The sequence below is a fragment of the Rhodnius prolixus genome, unplaced genomic scaffold, assembly GCF_049639745.1.
Source record: "Rhodnius prolixus isolate KJV_2025 unplaced genomic scaffold, Rpr scaffold_5, whole genome shotgun sequence".
NCBI lineage: Eukaryota > Metazoa > Arthropoda > Insecta > Hemiptera > Reduviidae > Rhodnius > Rhodnius prolixus.
Window position 1 is genome coordinate 26,701,408 of NW_027411624.1, and position 15,380 is coordinate 26,716,787.

Genomic DNA, 15,380 nt, shown 5'->3' on the forward strand with positions numbered 1-15,380 from the left:
TAACATTGATCTAACCTCCTTGACTATCGCCATGTACTTGTTATAATAGAGAAGTATTGAATGAATTGTAGCTTTGCTTCGATCCCTCATTAAATTAATTTTAATGAACTTGAAATCTTTCTGGAATCGCCTTATTTGAGGTAAGCTGGAATTTTCTATTTTTGAAGATGTACGATGAAGCAATGCTTTTTACGTTTCTTTCTCTCATCTTGCTCTTCAAAAAGTGATGCAGGAAATATCCTTCATTCTTTTGACCAAGAGTTTGTACTTCATATAACACAAGTAAATCTTATTTTGTGAAGTCATTAACTGCATACCGAAACGCTGTATTCACTTGTCATGATGACAACTTAGCTAGATTAATCAGCTAAATATTTTAGGTACCCCTCTACCTTCTTTTTTTTTAGGATCAGGCCAACTAAAATTAGAATACCTTCCATGAGATAAACTTCTGTAATGCTGTTGCACTATTTCCCGAACCGTCCTGGAAACCCCTCTAAGCCGTCTAATTTGAAGGACCCTCTGATAAACAAGGGGGAAGGATAAACAAGGAGTTGGTCCTCTTTTCCTACTTGGACATGTATAGTCTAAAAATATGACATCATCCTTTGCGCGCTCCAGTAAACCTAATTCGCACATTTTATCTCTACATAATTTATGCTTTAATTACTGACATTACAGAAGACTAAATGCCTCAGTCGGCATTAGGATAAGTTAGTAAGTTTATCGATTTATTTTCTATTTCGAGATGCAATGTATTAATAAAATTGTAAATTTAATGCATCTTTGATTAAAGTGGACGCCTTGATTAGAAGCCCATTTTTAAACATAAGTGTTTACATGTGAGTATGTATGATAAGATGTATGTATTTTGTTTTCAAGATTGGAGAGCGTTATTTATACTTGGCAGTGTTCTTATTTTTGCAACAAAATATTCCTCTGAATTGCATTTCTGTTCTAATAAATATCTCAAACAAGCAAAGCTTATGTTTTTAGAAATTCAATTAGGCGTATTATGCGATCACGGGTAATAGTTTCAAGCTCGTGATTATTTTCAATGGAACAACAGTGTTGTAATTCTTTGTGTTGCGCAGTGCTTTTGTTTTAAAAAGAGAAAATTGCACACAGTCTGCTTGTTAAAAATAAATTCAAAACAAAGAAACCAAAAAATATAAGAAAATGGCCGTTGGTTAGACTTGTGTGGATGTGATAACTTTGGCCTAAGTTTTACTTCCAACCCTCTTATATGAGCAGAGGCCATGTGGTAGAGATTGGTGCTCGCTCTGGAGGGCGTCATACCACTCTACTTTGTTTCAAGAGCCCTGCCCTTCTGGACTTCACAACACACACTGTACACTCCCTCAATAGTTCAATCTACCGGTCTATAAATACGAAAGCCACTTCTAAATAGACATGCTAGACGTTTTTATGAAGGTTCATTTTGTTACTTATACACAAATTTATATCCCAAATATATGCAGTAGCTGGTAATGTAAAGGGGATCTTCCGAGACAAAACTTTCTAATTATTTAAGGAAATAATGGTTAAAATGGTTCTAGAAGATTTTTTTTATTTTATATTTATTTAAGACTCGTCAACTTCTAAGATTATCGGCGCCCGAAGTCTTCTGAGTGAACTGCTGGCCAGGTTGTTCTCTCGCTGCAGACAACATTGTATCACCGGATAGTGAGTATAGAGGCTCCCTCGAAGAAAACAAATTCTAATAGCGCCGTCTGGATTTGAATACTTGACTTGCTAATCCACCTGTTCGTACATGGTTTAGCATTATCATTATACGAAGGAAATTAAAACCCCCTGCCAGAGGCAGCTTGCAATTAAGTGGTTATTCTGTATGTCCCCAAGACAAGACGGCTTTTAGCAGTCACTTACATTAATAATCCTCAATTCAATATAATGTACATACACTGGGCCAAAAAAGTCTGTGAACACTAACCTAAATTTTATTACTTTTATTATTATCTTATTAGAAACTTCTTTTATTTTCAAATGAAATATACTATTCGATAGACAGAAACCAGAGTTTTTCATTTTATATTCAATCTTTTATTTTTGTTCAGCAGGAATATCACAATTAAATGTTTAACAAAACAACACCCCAAACGAATGCAAAAAAAGTCTGTGAACAGCTGTATAAATATGTAAAAACATTAAGATAACAAACAGAAAAACGATTGAATAAAGTTTCAAAGTTCTCTATTGTATTGTAGAAACCACTACAGTCAGTTTTGTGAATAAATAATCTAATTAGTACATATTTAACCACTAATATGGAAGTTCCCAGACCAATTCGAGAACTTATTGTGACGTTGCGAAATGAAAGAAAAAGTATTCGAGAAATAGGGAAGATAGTTCAAAAAAACCCTTCAACGGTGCATAATATAATTAAAAAGTACGGAAATGTGATTAGTAGGCCACGCAGTGGACGGCCACCAAAACTTAATTCCTTTCATAAACTGCAAATTCTGAAGTCTGTTCGAGAAGAACCCAGGACAAGCGCTCAAAAATCAGTCAAGAATTATCAAGTGGTTATGTGTAAGCGTAACACCACAGACAATTAGAAATACACTGGGCCAAAAAAGTCTGTGAACACTAACCTAAATTTTATTACTTTTATTATTATCTTATTAGAAACTTCTTTTATTTTCAAATGAAATATACTATTCGATAGAGAGAAACCAGAATTTTTCATTTTATATTCAATCTTTTATTTTTGTTCAGCAGGAATATCACAATTAAATGTTTAACAAAACAACACCCCAAACGAATGCAAAAAAAGTCTGTGAACAGCTGTATAAATATGTAAAAACATTAAGATAACAAACAGAAAAACGATTGAATAAAGTTTCAAAGTTCTCTATTGTATTGTAGAAACCACTTCAGTCAGTTTTGTGAATAAATAATCTAATTAGTACATATTTAACCACTAATATGGAAGTTCCCAGACCAATTCGAGAACTTATTGTGACGTTGCGAAATGAAAGAAAAAGTATTCGAGAAATAGGGAAGATAGTTCAAAAAAACCCTTCAACGGTGCATAATATAATTAAAAAGTACGGAAATGTGATTAGTAGGCCACGCAGTGGACGGCCACCAAAACTTAATTCCTTTCATAAACGGCAAATTCTGAAGTCTGTTCGAGAAGAACCCAGGACAAGCGCTCAAAAAATCAGTCAAGAATTATCAAGGGATTATGTGTAAGCGTAACACCACAGACAATTAGAAATAAATTACATGAATACGATTATTGCGGTCGAGTCCCGAGGAAAAAACCTTTAATCAATAAAATAAATAGTAACCGCCGATTGGATTTCGCGAAAGAATGTGTTTCTAAGCCTTCTAGTTTCTGGGAAACCGTAATCTTTTCAGATGAGTCGAAATTCAATGTATGTGGGTCTGATTGACGACAAAAGTGTGGCGAAAAAGAAATGAAGCTACAAAAATGAAAAATATGAAGCCTACTTTTAAGCATGGGGGAGGCAACATTCTGGTGTGGGGCGCATGAGTGCTAAAGGAGTGGGCAAGTTAGATCTAATTAATGGTATGATGGACCAATATGTGTATGTGGATATATTAAGACGCAATTTAAAAAAAAATTCAAAAAAATTAGGGTTGGAGGGAACGTTTGTCTTCCAACAAGACAATGACCCGAAACATACCGCACTAAAAACTCGGGAATGGCTTTTAAATAATACACTCTGGCGCCTAAACACCCCTCCACAATTGCCAGACCTTAACCCAATAGAACATTTGTGGGATGAAATCAGCCGCGAAATAAATAAACGAGGAATAAGAAACCGTGAACAACTAAAAAACGCTATTTTAGAAGAGTGGGATAAAATTCCAACATTGACGACCACAAAATTATTAGGATCGATGAAAGCTCGCTTGTTGGAAGTGATTAGGAACATAGGAGGTCCTACAAGTTTTTAAAATTTATAATTCACGTACAATGTGTAAGAATGATTTATTTCTGCAAAGTGTTCACAGACTTTTTTTGCATTCGTTTGGGGTGTTGTTTTGTTAAACATTTAATTGTGATATTCCTGCTGAACAAAAATAAAAGATTGAATATAAAATGAAAACTCTGGTTTCTGTCTATCGAATAGTATATTTCATTTGAAAATAAAAGAAGTTTCTAATAAGTTAATAATAAAAGTAATAAAATTTAGGTTAGTGTTCACAGACTTTTTTGGCCCAGTGTAAATTACATGAATACGATTATTGCGGTCGAGTCCCGAGGAAAAAACCTTTAATCAATAAAATAAATAGTAACCGCCGATTGGATTTCGCGAAAGAATATGTTTCTAAGCTTTCTAGTTTCTGGGAAACCGTAATCTTTTCAGATGAGTCGAAATTCAACGTATGTGGGTCTGATTGACGACAAAAAGTGTGGCGAAAAAGAAATGAAGCTATGAAAATGAAAAATATGAAGCCTACTTTTAAGCATGGGGGAGGCAACATTCTGGTGTGGGGTGCATGAGTGCTAAAGGAGTGGGCAAGTTAGATCTAATTAATGGTATGATGGACCAATATGTGTATGTGGATATATTAAGACGCAATTTAAAAGAAAATTCAAAAAAATTAGGGTTGGAGGGAACGTTTGTCTTCCAACAAGACAATGACCCGAAACATACCGCACTAAAAACTCGGGAATGGCTTTTAAATAATACACTCTGGCGCCTAAACACCCCTCCACAATTGCCAGACCTTAACCCAATAGAACATTTGTGGGATGAAATCAGCCGCGAAATAAATAAACGAGGAATAAGAAACCGTGAACAACTAAAAAACGCTATTTTAGAAGAGTGGGATAAAATTCCAACATTGACGACCACAAAATTATTAGGATCGATGAAAGCTCGCTTGTTGGAAGTGATTAGGAACATAGGAGGTCCTACAAGTTTTTAAAATTTATAATTCACGTACAATGTGTAAGAATGATTTATTTCTGCAAAGTGTTCACAGACTTTTTTTGCATTCGTTTGGGGTGTTGTTTTGTTAAACATTTAATTGTGATATTCCTGTTGAACAAAAATAAAAGATTGAATATAAAATGAAAAATTCTGGTTTCTCTCTATCGAATAGTATATTTCATTTGAAAATAAAAGAAGTTTCTAATAAGATAATAATAAAAGTAATAAAATTTAGGTTAGTGTTCACAGACTTTTTTGGCCCAGTGTATGTATATTTATCAGGATGAATGTATTTATTAGGATGAACGTATTTATTAGGACGAATGTACACTCATAAGTGTGTGAGTGTGCATGTAAATTTTATGTAAATAAGTGATTTTAAAATTTAGGCTAGATCTCTATGGGGTGCAAGGACTTGATATCAAGTACTCCATCCCAATATTAGTTAGTTAGGTTAAAAGGAAAGAGTTATGGCTACCAATAGGTTAGTTTCGACAAGATTAGATGTTAAAGTAAGTCAAGTAATATAGTAAAGTGTCTATTTTCCGGTATAGTTCAGGTGCAAAGGACCTTCAATGTTGCGCACCTTTCAAAACAAAAAATAATCCTTCAACGATCGTCAAAAAAAGGCAATACCAGAATCGTACATTTTAATTCACAGTTTATGTGGTACGTAATTTACGTAGTTAATGTTCAGAAGTTATGGCATAATATTACTACTGTTAAAGATTTACTTTGTACGTGCACTGAGTACAAAAACCAAAAACATTCGTTTTGTTTGACAAATTGCGGAGTTATTTATAGCAATGGCAACTCAACTGGAATACATACAGATAAAGTAAACAACACATGGCTGGCGCATTACATGTGAACTCTTTTATTTTTTTTTAAATCTTCTTTCTTTTTCATTATTCGTTGTAGTACTTAAAGAGATATTTATGCAGGTTATTATTTTTTTTCTTAAGTTATGAGCGGGAGTTCAAAAGTCTCGCACCAATGTTTGGGTCAAACTTTCGAAACACATAATCCCTGCGAAAAACATGTTTTAAGCTAATGATGTACGCGATGTGATAAAAGGCGACTGTGTTTTTACTTAAGGTATTTTATTAATTATTTATAAACTGATAAAACAACAAAAGTTGGATTAGTGTTTAATCTCGAATTCTTGATCAACAGAACTACTTAGTAGAATTAGACGACCTAAGCACATATTTTACTAACTTAGTCCTGTTTTTTAATCTTGCAATCTTAAGTAATTAAATGCAACAATAAGAGGAAAATTCTTTTTAAGAACAGATTCATAGTGTTAAAACATTTGTAATGAATTACTCATTGAATGACGTATTGAAATATAAGTGCATCTTCGTGCCCCTGTATGAATATTTTTTAAAATAGATTTTTATATACACATTAACTATACAGATCTTTTTCAAATTATTGTATATAAAGGAAGAACTTTTTATCAAGCTTCCCCTATATAACAATTCTTTTATATAATAAATCTTTTAATTTCTAGATATATGGTTGTGAATATAAGGGCCTAAACAATTGTACTCAAATGGTAACATTTGCTGAAATGGATGCTCTCTTTATTAAGGTATTAATTTGAAATTATCAATTTATCAGCCCCTATTGGTTCATGAAAATTGCTTTTAGCTATTCAATAAAATGAAGTACCATAAAATTTTATTGTTGCTCTCTTAATATAGTTGCGAGTTATTAACAGATAAAAGAAAGTATTATTTGAACAATTTCCTACTACAAAGAGAACCAGTTATTTCAACTTTATATATCCGAGATAATTTAATTAAGTGTATAGAACATAACATAATTAATAAATCTAAATTTAACATTTAGTTTTGAAGTTATTTCATGGACAAGATTTTATAATTTAATTTTGTAGATAAATATATAATAAATAAAAGCGAGTCTTTCTGTTAGTCTGACATATTTTGAAGCCTGTTCTAGTTTGAAACTATTTCCAAGATAATCTCATAAACTAACTTCTATTCGGTAAGCCATCCTTTTGCTTTGACGGAGTTAACTAACATTCTCAATAATATGGCCTCATATTTCTAGGTAAAAAGTGTGGGGTAGAAACACACAAGTAGATATAACAATCATTTATTGTTCTGTACGATACATTGTAGAACATCCTAGGTCAGCGTTTCCCATCCTTTTTTGGCTCGCGTACCACTTGGTTGTACATCATGTTCAGTGGTGAACCACTTCGTAAAAATGATTGTATTTCTTGAAATTTGTTATTCCGAGTGTGTTATTTTTATTATTATTACCTTTACTTGTATAGAGTTACAATGTATCTGTTATAAAGGAGTTTAAGTTCATCTTCACTTTATAAACTTTGTAAAGATCTTAGTTTTAACACTAAGTTTTCTCTTCAAGATTATTGTACTAAAAACGATTCTATTAATTTTTTTCCATCTTTTATTGATAATGATGTTTAAAATCTAATTATTTTCGGGTTTTGGAAAATACTGTATGAAAGGTTTAAAAGAGAGATTAAAGATAACATTTGGACGAAGAACTGGAAACAGCAGTTTACTCTTTGCTAGAGTAGAAGATGGGTTGATCCAGGAAGAGTACATGATTATTCCTTTACAAAACAATGGAAAATTCACTGAGAAATTGACTTTAAATCTACTTTTGTATCCCATTGGGTGAAGAATCTAAAACCTCAGAACAAAAACACCATGCTGAGGTGAATGAAGTCATTGAAATGTGAGAACTTGTTTTAAAGAAAAGAATAGTAACCTTCTCCTAGAAACTGGCGAATAGTATAACCTACCATAATATGGTTAAATATGGTTATCTAAAACAAAATCTTTTTTCTCACTAGGTGCCTTAAAGCATTAACTTTCATCAAAATCACAATTTAATAAATTCAAAATTTTGCAATGCATATATTTTTTTACAGAAATAAGAGAAAGTAAGTTAGCTATGAGAAAGGCAAAGTAATTTTTTTTTTTTTTTTTTCTTTGACGGTGAAGGAGAAAGAGGTGTACGGGCTGGTCGTCTCTATTTGTGAGTGCGGTCATCTATTATTAGATTCTTTATCTAAATATAAGTTTTCTACAGAGTGTTTTGAGTTGTGTTTGTGAAAAATGTAAGCAGTGTGAATAAAGAGAAGGCATTACTGCAGCCAAATTTGCACTTACTCTTTTATCAAACTCCACTGTCCTCTCTTCAAAATGCATTCATTTATATTTTTACAATCTACATACAGGTACTCAACTAATAGCTACATAAAACTTTAAAAGTCGTTGTTTTAATTGTCGAAAAGTTTGACTATCAATTAATTTTTTTTTTTTTTTTTTTTTAATTTATTTGTTAAGTTACTCCAGCGCCTAGATACGCCATAAGTAACAATGACAATAACTGACCACTACAATCTCACTAATTGAGGGGAGAAGTTACCCAGTGATAACACTCCCTAAGTCTTCTCCAAGATTAGCTACTCTCTTCAGAAGAGAGAAAATCGCGAGGCTACTGGCTGATTTTTAATCGTCTGGGAGGATGATCTGGAAGGTGATGAGATGATAAATGGCGGACAAGAGGATTGGAATGAGCGTGCAAGTTATGATGAACATTATTATAACGAGTTCGTGCAACCTGGACCTACAAACGGAATTTCCAAGTCTGTGTGGATAGTTAGATTTGAAACGTAAAATGGAGCGGTTTAACTATAGTGCGGAGAATTTTAGACTGAAAAGATGGGATTCGTTGAAGATTTGGAGCGTCTCGTTGAACCCCACAGTTTAATACCGTACGTCCAGGCGGGTTTTAGTATAGAATTGTATGTTAAATCAGTCGTTTGTTATTAAGTGAGAGTTTTGAACTTTGGTCTACTAGTCTTTTAAGCAGTCGATAACGTCTATTAACTTCAGTTCGTTTAAGTCGGGTGTGCGGGTTCCAAGTTAGTCTTTTGTCTAAATAAAGCCCAAGATAAAAGGACAACATTGGCAGGAGGAATTGGAATTGAGTCATAGAAGATCGGAGGAAGAGTGATGCGGCGGAGAGTAAAAGTAATATTTTGAGATTTTGTTTCATTTAACTTTATTTTCCATTTTCTTGAACCATTCCTCAAGAGAAAAGAGATGAGTTTTGAAGGTTTCTGTGTGAAGTTACCGGATCAATGTGAGGAGAAAGTATAGCTGTATCATCTGCATATGTTAGAAGGACAGTTTCAGGATGGACTGGTATGTCTGCTGTGTATATTACATATAGGATAGGTCCTAAGGTGCTTCCTTGAGGAACACCCGCTTCAATACAATGTTTAGCTGAATACGATGTACCGATATCAATTAATTTAAAAACAAAAATTATTTAGTTTTTTTTTCTTGTGGGCAAACTTCAAAAAAGAATAGTTTGTTCCAATCGTTTATATCAATATGCAAACGTTAATTATTAAAAATTATTATCAGTCTGATGACGAAATGATCTAATAATAATAATAATAATAATAAATTACTGTATTTTATTGTATCATTCAATTTTTTTTATTTTTATTTTTTTATAGGTGGCTGTTTAAAACGTCGCCTGCAAATAAATTGAAAAACGGAAAAGAATGTAGAAGTTTCCGGTCAATCCTGTTCGACCGAGTAATTTCATCTGTCTATTTCTGAAAATTAAACAATGGATCAACATAATGGATCGTGTGAATTTTTCACGCCAGATTTATTACATCCTTTACGCCAAGAACAGGAAATTTTGTTGATTCTTTTGTTAGAACAAATGTAAGTACGAGGAATTATCTGTTACGTAAAGAAATTAAATAATAAAATCTCTCTCTTAATTTTAATAAATTTGGAAATTTTCTTCTAATTTTGAATTTGCTTATTGTTATGTGTGTCAATTTTGATAGTGGTGATAGATAGTAGATTCAGTTTGCTGGTAAAAATCCATATCTTCAGTTTACTAATATTGTTGACAATTTTTCACGATTCCCTTAAAAATGACAAGCGATTTTATTCAAATTCGTTTGTTCTGGATATACTCAATAAGCTTTTTCCTAGAAAACAGTCCAATATATTCCCAGAGAATTACAACTGTAAGTGTGTTCTCTAAATTGTCATGTTAGAACATTGCACGGTTTGATCACCTGTAAATTATTTTAGGCACCTTAAAAATTGTCTGAAAATTCCAAATTAGTTGCAAAAATAGTGACGCAAAGTGCAATGCCATCTAGAGAGTTAAGGACAAATCAAATTTCTGTTATCTTAAAGAGAAAATTTGTCTAGTAAGTTGTAAGACATTGGTAATGAAAGAAATTCTGTTTGTGTTTCACTAATTTTTGTATTTTGTTTACAATTAGAGTAAAAAATATTTTTAGACGATTCTGTACATCCATCAATCTCAATTTGTGCATTTTTGTTTAACTTACGAGTATTTTTCCCAATGAAATATTCCCAGGAAAATAATTATGCCACTATAATTAACATCAATTCATGGTTAGTTGCTTTTATTAAACCTTAATACCAGAATAATGAGGAAATGCATAAATAGGTCTCGTAATTATCTGTCTTTCTTCAAAAAACATTTTGATTTTTTTGAAAAGTGTAATTATGGCGAACTAATAATTAAGTCTTAACATTCATTTTTCTCAGAAAGGCATTCCAAAGTTCTGATAGACATTATATTATTTGAACCTGAAAAATAAATAAATATATAGTTCCTTTAATTTTTAGCTGATGGCAGTTTAGCCGCAAACGTGACCAATGTCTCACCTGTCACCTTCCCCAAAGCTCTCAAAAATCACTATTTTCAGAAAATCAAATTAAATTGTAGAATTGTTCCTTAAAAGATAAGTAAAGTAAAGCCTATTTGTTCGGGACAGTTTTACATCCAATTACCTAATTAAGTGTCTCGATCGGAGAAAACAATTTACTAAAAAGTTCTTTTATTAAACATTAATTAAAATCCAAGGCTTAGACCGAAAATCGAATCCAGTGCAACAATACATCTTAGCTTTACAAGTTCTCGTCTCTTACCACTCGACTACGGGTGCGTTCCACTAAGAGCTCACAACGATCAAAATGTACCTTCAGCCGTTCCACTTAACTACCACGGTCGTAGTGGTCGTGGCGAAAACGTCACTAATGACATCATTATTTTCGCTCACGCGAAGCTCACAACACCCCACCTTAAGAGCTGGGTCGAAGTGGGCGTTCAGAAATTTGGCGCAATTTTTAAAAGCAAAGATGGCGACCGAAAAAATTATATCAGGTAAATGAAAGTATCTCATGTAAATAATTGAATGTGTTTCTCGAAAGTCTAAAAAAAAATAATAAAATGAAAAATTACTTATCCCTTTACATACTAATTCACTGAATAACGACCAATTACACTTTGATAGTTAGTAATACGTGGTCTAAGTTTTCGCTTTTCACTATTGCGATTTTGTTAAATTGCATTCCACTTTTCATCGGAACTTGATGAAGAACTTTCTAAAGCATTATTACGTTGCATTAATAAATATCCTACTGTTGCCACAAAAGACATTTTAATTTTATTTAAACGTAAATTTTATAAATACTCCACGAAAATGTAATATAAAAATTGAATTATATATATATTTTTAATATAAGTCAACTTTACCAATAATTAATAAAGTTTATTATAACTGCTTATGAACGGGGTTAAAATTAAAAGACAACCTCTTCAAGGTTCTGACTTATTTTCGAGGTCGCCATTTGTAATGTTTACATGAACGGTTAAAACGCCCCATAGTCCATTCCACTTGGGTTTTCGATTCTAATACTCGCAAGCAAGTGGAACGGGCAAAACCGCGGTCGTGAGCACGATCGTTGTGAACGCTTAGTGGAACGCACCCTACGTGGCTACTCATTAAAAGTAAGATTTAATAAAGTAATAACCTATTTTAAAACTGGGAAGTTTTGTAGACTTTGCTTATCAGTTCCGTAATATAGTTTCCTGAAATTTTTATTTTTAAAAGGATGTTTGTTGTGGTTATCATTTTAGTTTTAATATTATATGTTGAAAGTTGGAATGATCTCTGACGAGTCTCATTTAGGTTGTTTGCTAAGATCATAATACCAGTACAGATTATGTGATTTCCATTTAGGAAATCATTTTGAATATTGTGTACGAGATAATGAAGTCTTTAGTTTTTTATAATTGCATAGCAGTGTTCATGGCAGTTATTTTGGTGGCACTAGTTGAGGCTATTTAATAATGACTATTGAATAGGTTAATCAAAGAACGATAATTGGTTGAATGTGATAGCGCTCTCTATTTTACTAGAATTACAAGACTGTACTAATGCTGTAAACAATTCAATTTCCATCTCTAACCAGATTGTAGGTATTTGCTGTTTATCGGAATTCTCGAACAAACTGGATAAATCACTTTCACCACTCTAACTAACTTGAATGAATCACCCCTGCCACTCAAACCCAAGTTCTAGTTCCAAAGTTAGCTAATTCTAAGAAGATTATTGGAGATTATTTGTTACTATCTTCTAATTGTTGACAAGAATAGTCTTATTTATCTTCATGGCAGTGGAGATAGAAGCTACTAGACAAACTTGAGCCCGTATCTATCCCCCCTCTCCGTTCACTCTTTCTAGTTGCTCATCTGTTTTCCAAAAGCGCGTCTCTAATACACTATTCTATGTTAATATTGTTCCATCCGCTTGGCCTCTTCTTCTTCATCGCCATCTTTCATCTTCAACTTCTCCTTTCTCAACTCCTTCACATAATCAAAACCATACAACATACATAATCAAACATGGGATGCGTAGAGATTTTATAATTATTTTTACTTTTTCATTTTCTTTTTCTTTTTTATTTATATAAGTTCTTTTCTAGCTTTTGAAGGAAAGATTAATTCAGTGTAAGACACATTGTTCTGGCGCAACTATGAATTTTAATTTTATTTTTTTAAATATAAATTTTAGAACCCGAAAAAAGTAGAGAATACGTTAACCTGATAAGTTTTATTTATTATTTCATCAACGTGAAGCAGCAAAAAATCCTTTGTTCCACTGGCTGTTTACATAATTTTTTTTTAAGGCCGGATAAGGACGCTGTGGGCAAGCGAATTCCTGCAAACCTTTCTTGACTTTTCTGACTAATACCTCAACTGCTTTAAAAGAATTTCTTGTATCGTACAGTCCAACCTTTCTCATGCTCCTGTACAAAACCCAGTGCTTTAATGGTTGCTCTTCTTGGTTTCTCCCATTTCATTGAACAAGATCTTGGACTCTCATTTTCATTGGAAATAAATTGGGATGTTGTATCCTATTTTTTAAAAGATGCAGCAAATAGATTTGAAATTTTGCTTGTACAATGACTGACAGCTTCTTAGAGCTCAAGTTTGAACAATGTAACATAAGTTGTAAGAAAATCATTAGCTAGAATGTGACAGCTTTCCTAAATCTGATGGATAGTAGTCATTGGTAGTTTTACTTGTCAGAAGAATGTGGTCTTCACCACATCATTGCAGTGAACAGTGAAGAATAAATTGAACGTTGAATCACTGTGGAGAAGTGCTGCTTGTGCGGAGCAACCTCTCAGTTAGTTTTGAGAATTACAGTCGTCTAGATACTCTGGCCATTTTTTTTACCACTGGTTGAACAGGGAGGAGATACTTTCTTATGGGGGCATCTTGATTTGGATTCTCTTCTTAAATTTTCTGTCAGCCAAACCGAGGACAATTTTAGTGATTAGTTGGTACGGAAAGCAAGTCAGTCTAATTATAATACTCCTCTACGCAAAATGTCTGGTTTAGATCACGGCAAGCATTGTGTATATAGTAATTGCCAATTTTTTTCAGGCGGGCTTTACGTCCAACTACCAATTAGGTGTCGTGGACGGAGGCGATTAGCAAAGATACTTTACTGTAAATTTCTTTTATTAACCTTTAAATAAAATCTAAGGCGTACAGACCGGGAATCGAATCCAGTACCGCAATGCATATTAGCTTTGCAGGTCTCGCCTCTTAACCGCTCGGCTATCGTGGCGCCTATTGTGTATATAATATGTCCTAAGTTCAAGAAAGAAAACATTTCTTGAATTTTAAGGAATTTCAAGATATTTTTCTATCGCGTCATTGTGATAAGCAATGTACTGTTACTGTTTAAAGCTTTACAAAATTGAAATCATTTCATAAATGGACAAAATTCAAAATTACAGATTTTTTTTTGTTTTCTGCTGCAAATATTATAACACATTACTGCCAAATCATTAAATTAGGTCAAGTTGTTTGCACCATTTATGAATTCTAAACAGTTGTTGCTACTTCTTTCCCTTTACTACGTCATATTTTTGGAAATTTTCCAATTTTGGCTGCTAATGTAGTATATTTATATAATAAGCCATTTGCCTTTTGCCATTTATATCAAATCGAATTTTAGAAAGAGCTCACAGACACTATGAACACTACAGATGTACAAATAAACCAGAGTTTGCTATTAGCCTCCTTCTAAGTGTTCTCTACTGTACTGTAGTGGGTACCGAACCATTGTATTTGGTTATTTTAAGATTGGAGTTCACTATACTTTTGAACGAACACCTTCCCCATCTTGTGAAACTTTAACCAATTTATACAAAAATGGTAACTATAAAAATCAAAAATGATTGTAACAGTTTTTGTAGACGTCTGTCGTGATGCATGGCGTACTAGTATTGTCCTAGTAGAATTATTTATTATTAGATCGTTAGTTGCAAATAATTTAGTGCGAAAGCTTGAATCGTAATGATTAAAGCTCTGTAGAATGATATTTTCATCAATAACATCGACATCTCAAATGTAAACTCTCGCAAAATATCCTCACAAGCGAAGAATAGCTGTAAACAAAAAATTAGTTCGCAATAACGGAAACATTTGAAGAGTCGGGAACTATCCATTGTATTTGGGGGTTATAATAATCTATTATTATCTATGTTTTTCTTTGCAAAAGGCAACTCGTTGCAGATAAAATGTAAATCAGTTTTATAGTTTAGAAAAATGTTTTTCAAAAGTGAAAAACCGATCATTCTTTTTATGAAACAATTTTGTATCGCTTTTTGAAACCTACCTAGTATTGAGGGCCAATAATGTTTAAAAAAAAAAATAAATAAATAAAATAAAACTTATTTAGGCGTTGACTCGAAAATTCTTGTATGGAACTGGAGCCTATGAATCTTATGTCGAAATTTAGCTAATTTTTAATAAAGAAGTTTAGGCAAATATGCCTTGTTGCTAAAAACTGCTTACTTGATAATTTCTCCACCGATACCTATATCGAGAAGTGAGTCGAATGTGAACTCAGTTTAAACAAACAACCAAAACAAGAAATATCTTCACGCATGCAAATTTAAATTTATTTCTGGACTGATGATAAAATTTAATGAGTAAATATTAACATGATTACACATATTTACGGATGCTTGATGTTTCTGTTTACAAATTTAAAGAAAAACGCAC

The 15,380-nt window shown here is 32.7% G+C and overlaps 1 protein-coding gene and 2 long non-coding RNA genes across 13 annotated transcripts in view; 1 reads left to right on the plus strand and 2 right to left on the minus strand.

Annotated features, from left to right (window-relative positions):
- stumps (DBB domain-containing protein stumps) overlaps positions 1-15,380 on the minus strand; it is a 125,264-nt gene that overhangs the window by 70,203 nt on the left and 39,681 nt on the right. The gene's annotated exons all lie outside the window — the stretch shown is intronic.
- LOC141458719 (uncharacterized) overlaps positions 1-15,380 on the plus strand; it is a 24,084-nt gene continuing 8,704 nt past the window's right edge. For 7 of the 9 annotated variants that reach the window (XR_012461126.1, XR_012461127.1, XR_012461130.1 and 4 more), the window contains exons 1-3: positions 5,463-5,603; positions 6,451-6,531; positions 9,472-9,688. This is a non-coding gene — a long non-coding RNA (uncharacterized lncRNA). Of the gene's footprint in view, positions 141-5,462; positions 5,604-5,903; positions 6,033-6,450; positions 6,532-9,471; positions 9,689-15,380 lie in introns of those variants that run through there. The other 2 variants (XR_012461134.1, XR_012461131.1) reach the window with 2 other exon arrangements.
- LOC141458723 (uncharacterized) overlaps positions 3,542-15,380 on the minus strand; it is a 27,086-nt gene continuing 15,247 nt past the window's right edge. Inside the window, exon 3 of the long non-coding RNA XR_012461138.1 lies at positions 3,542-10,600. This is a non-coding gene — a long non-coding RNA (uncharacterized lncRNA). The remainder of the gene's footprint in view (positions 10,601-15,380) is intronic.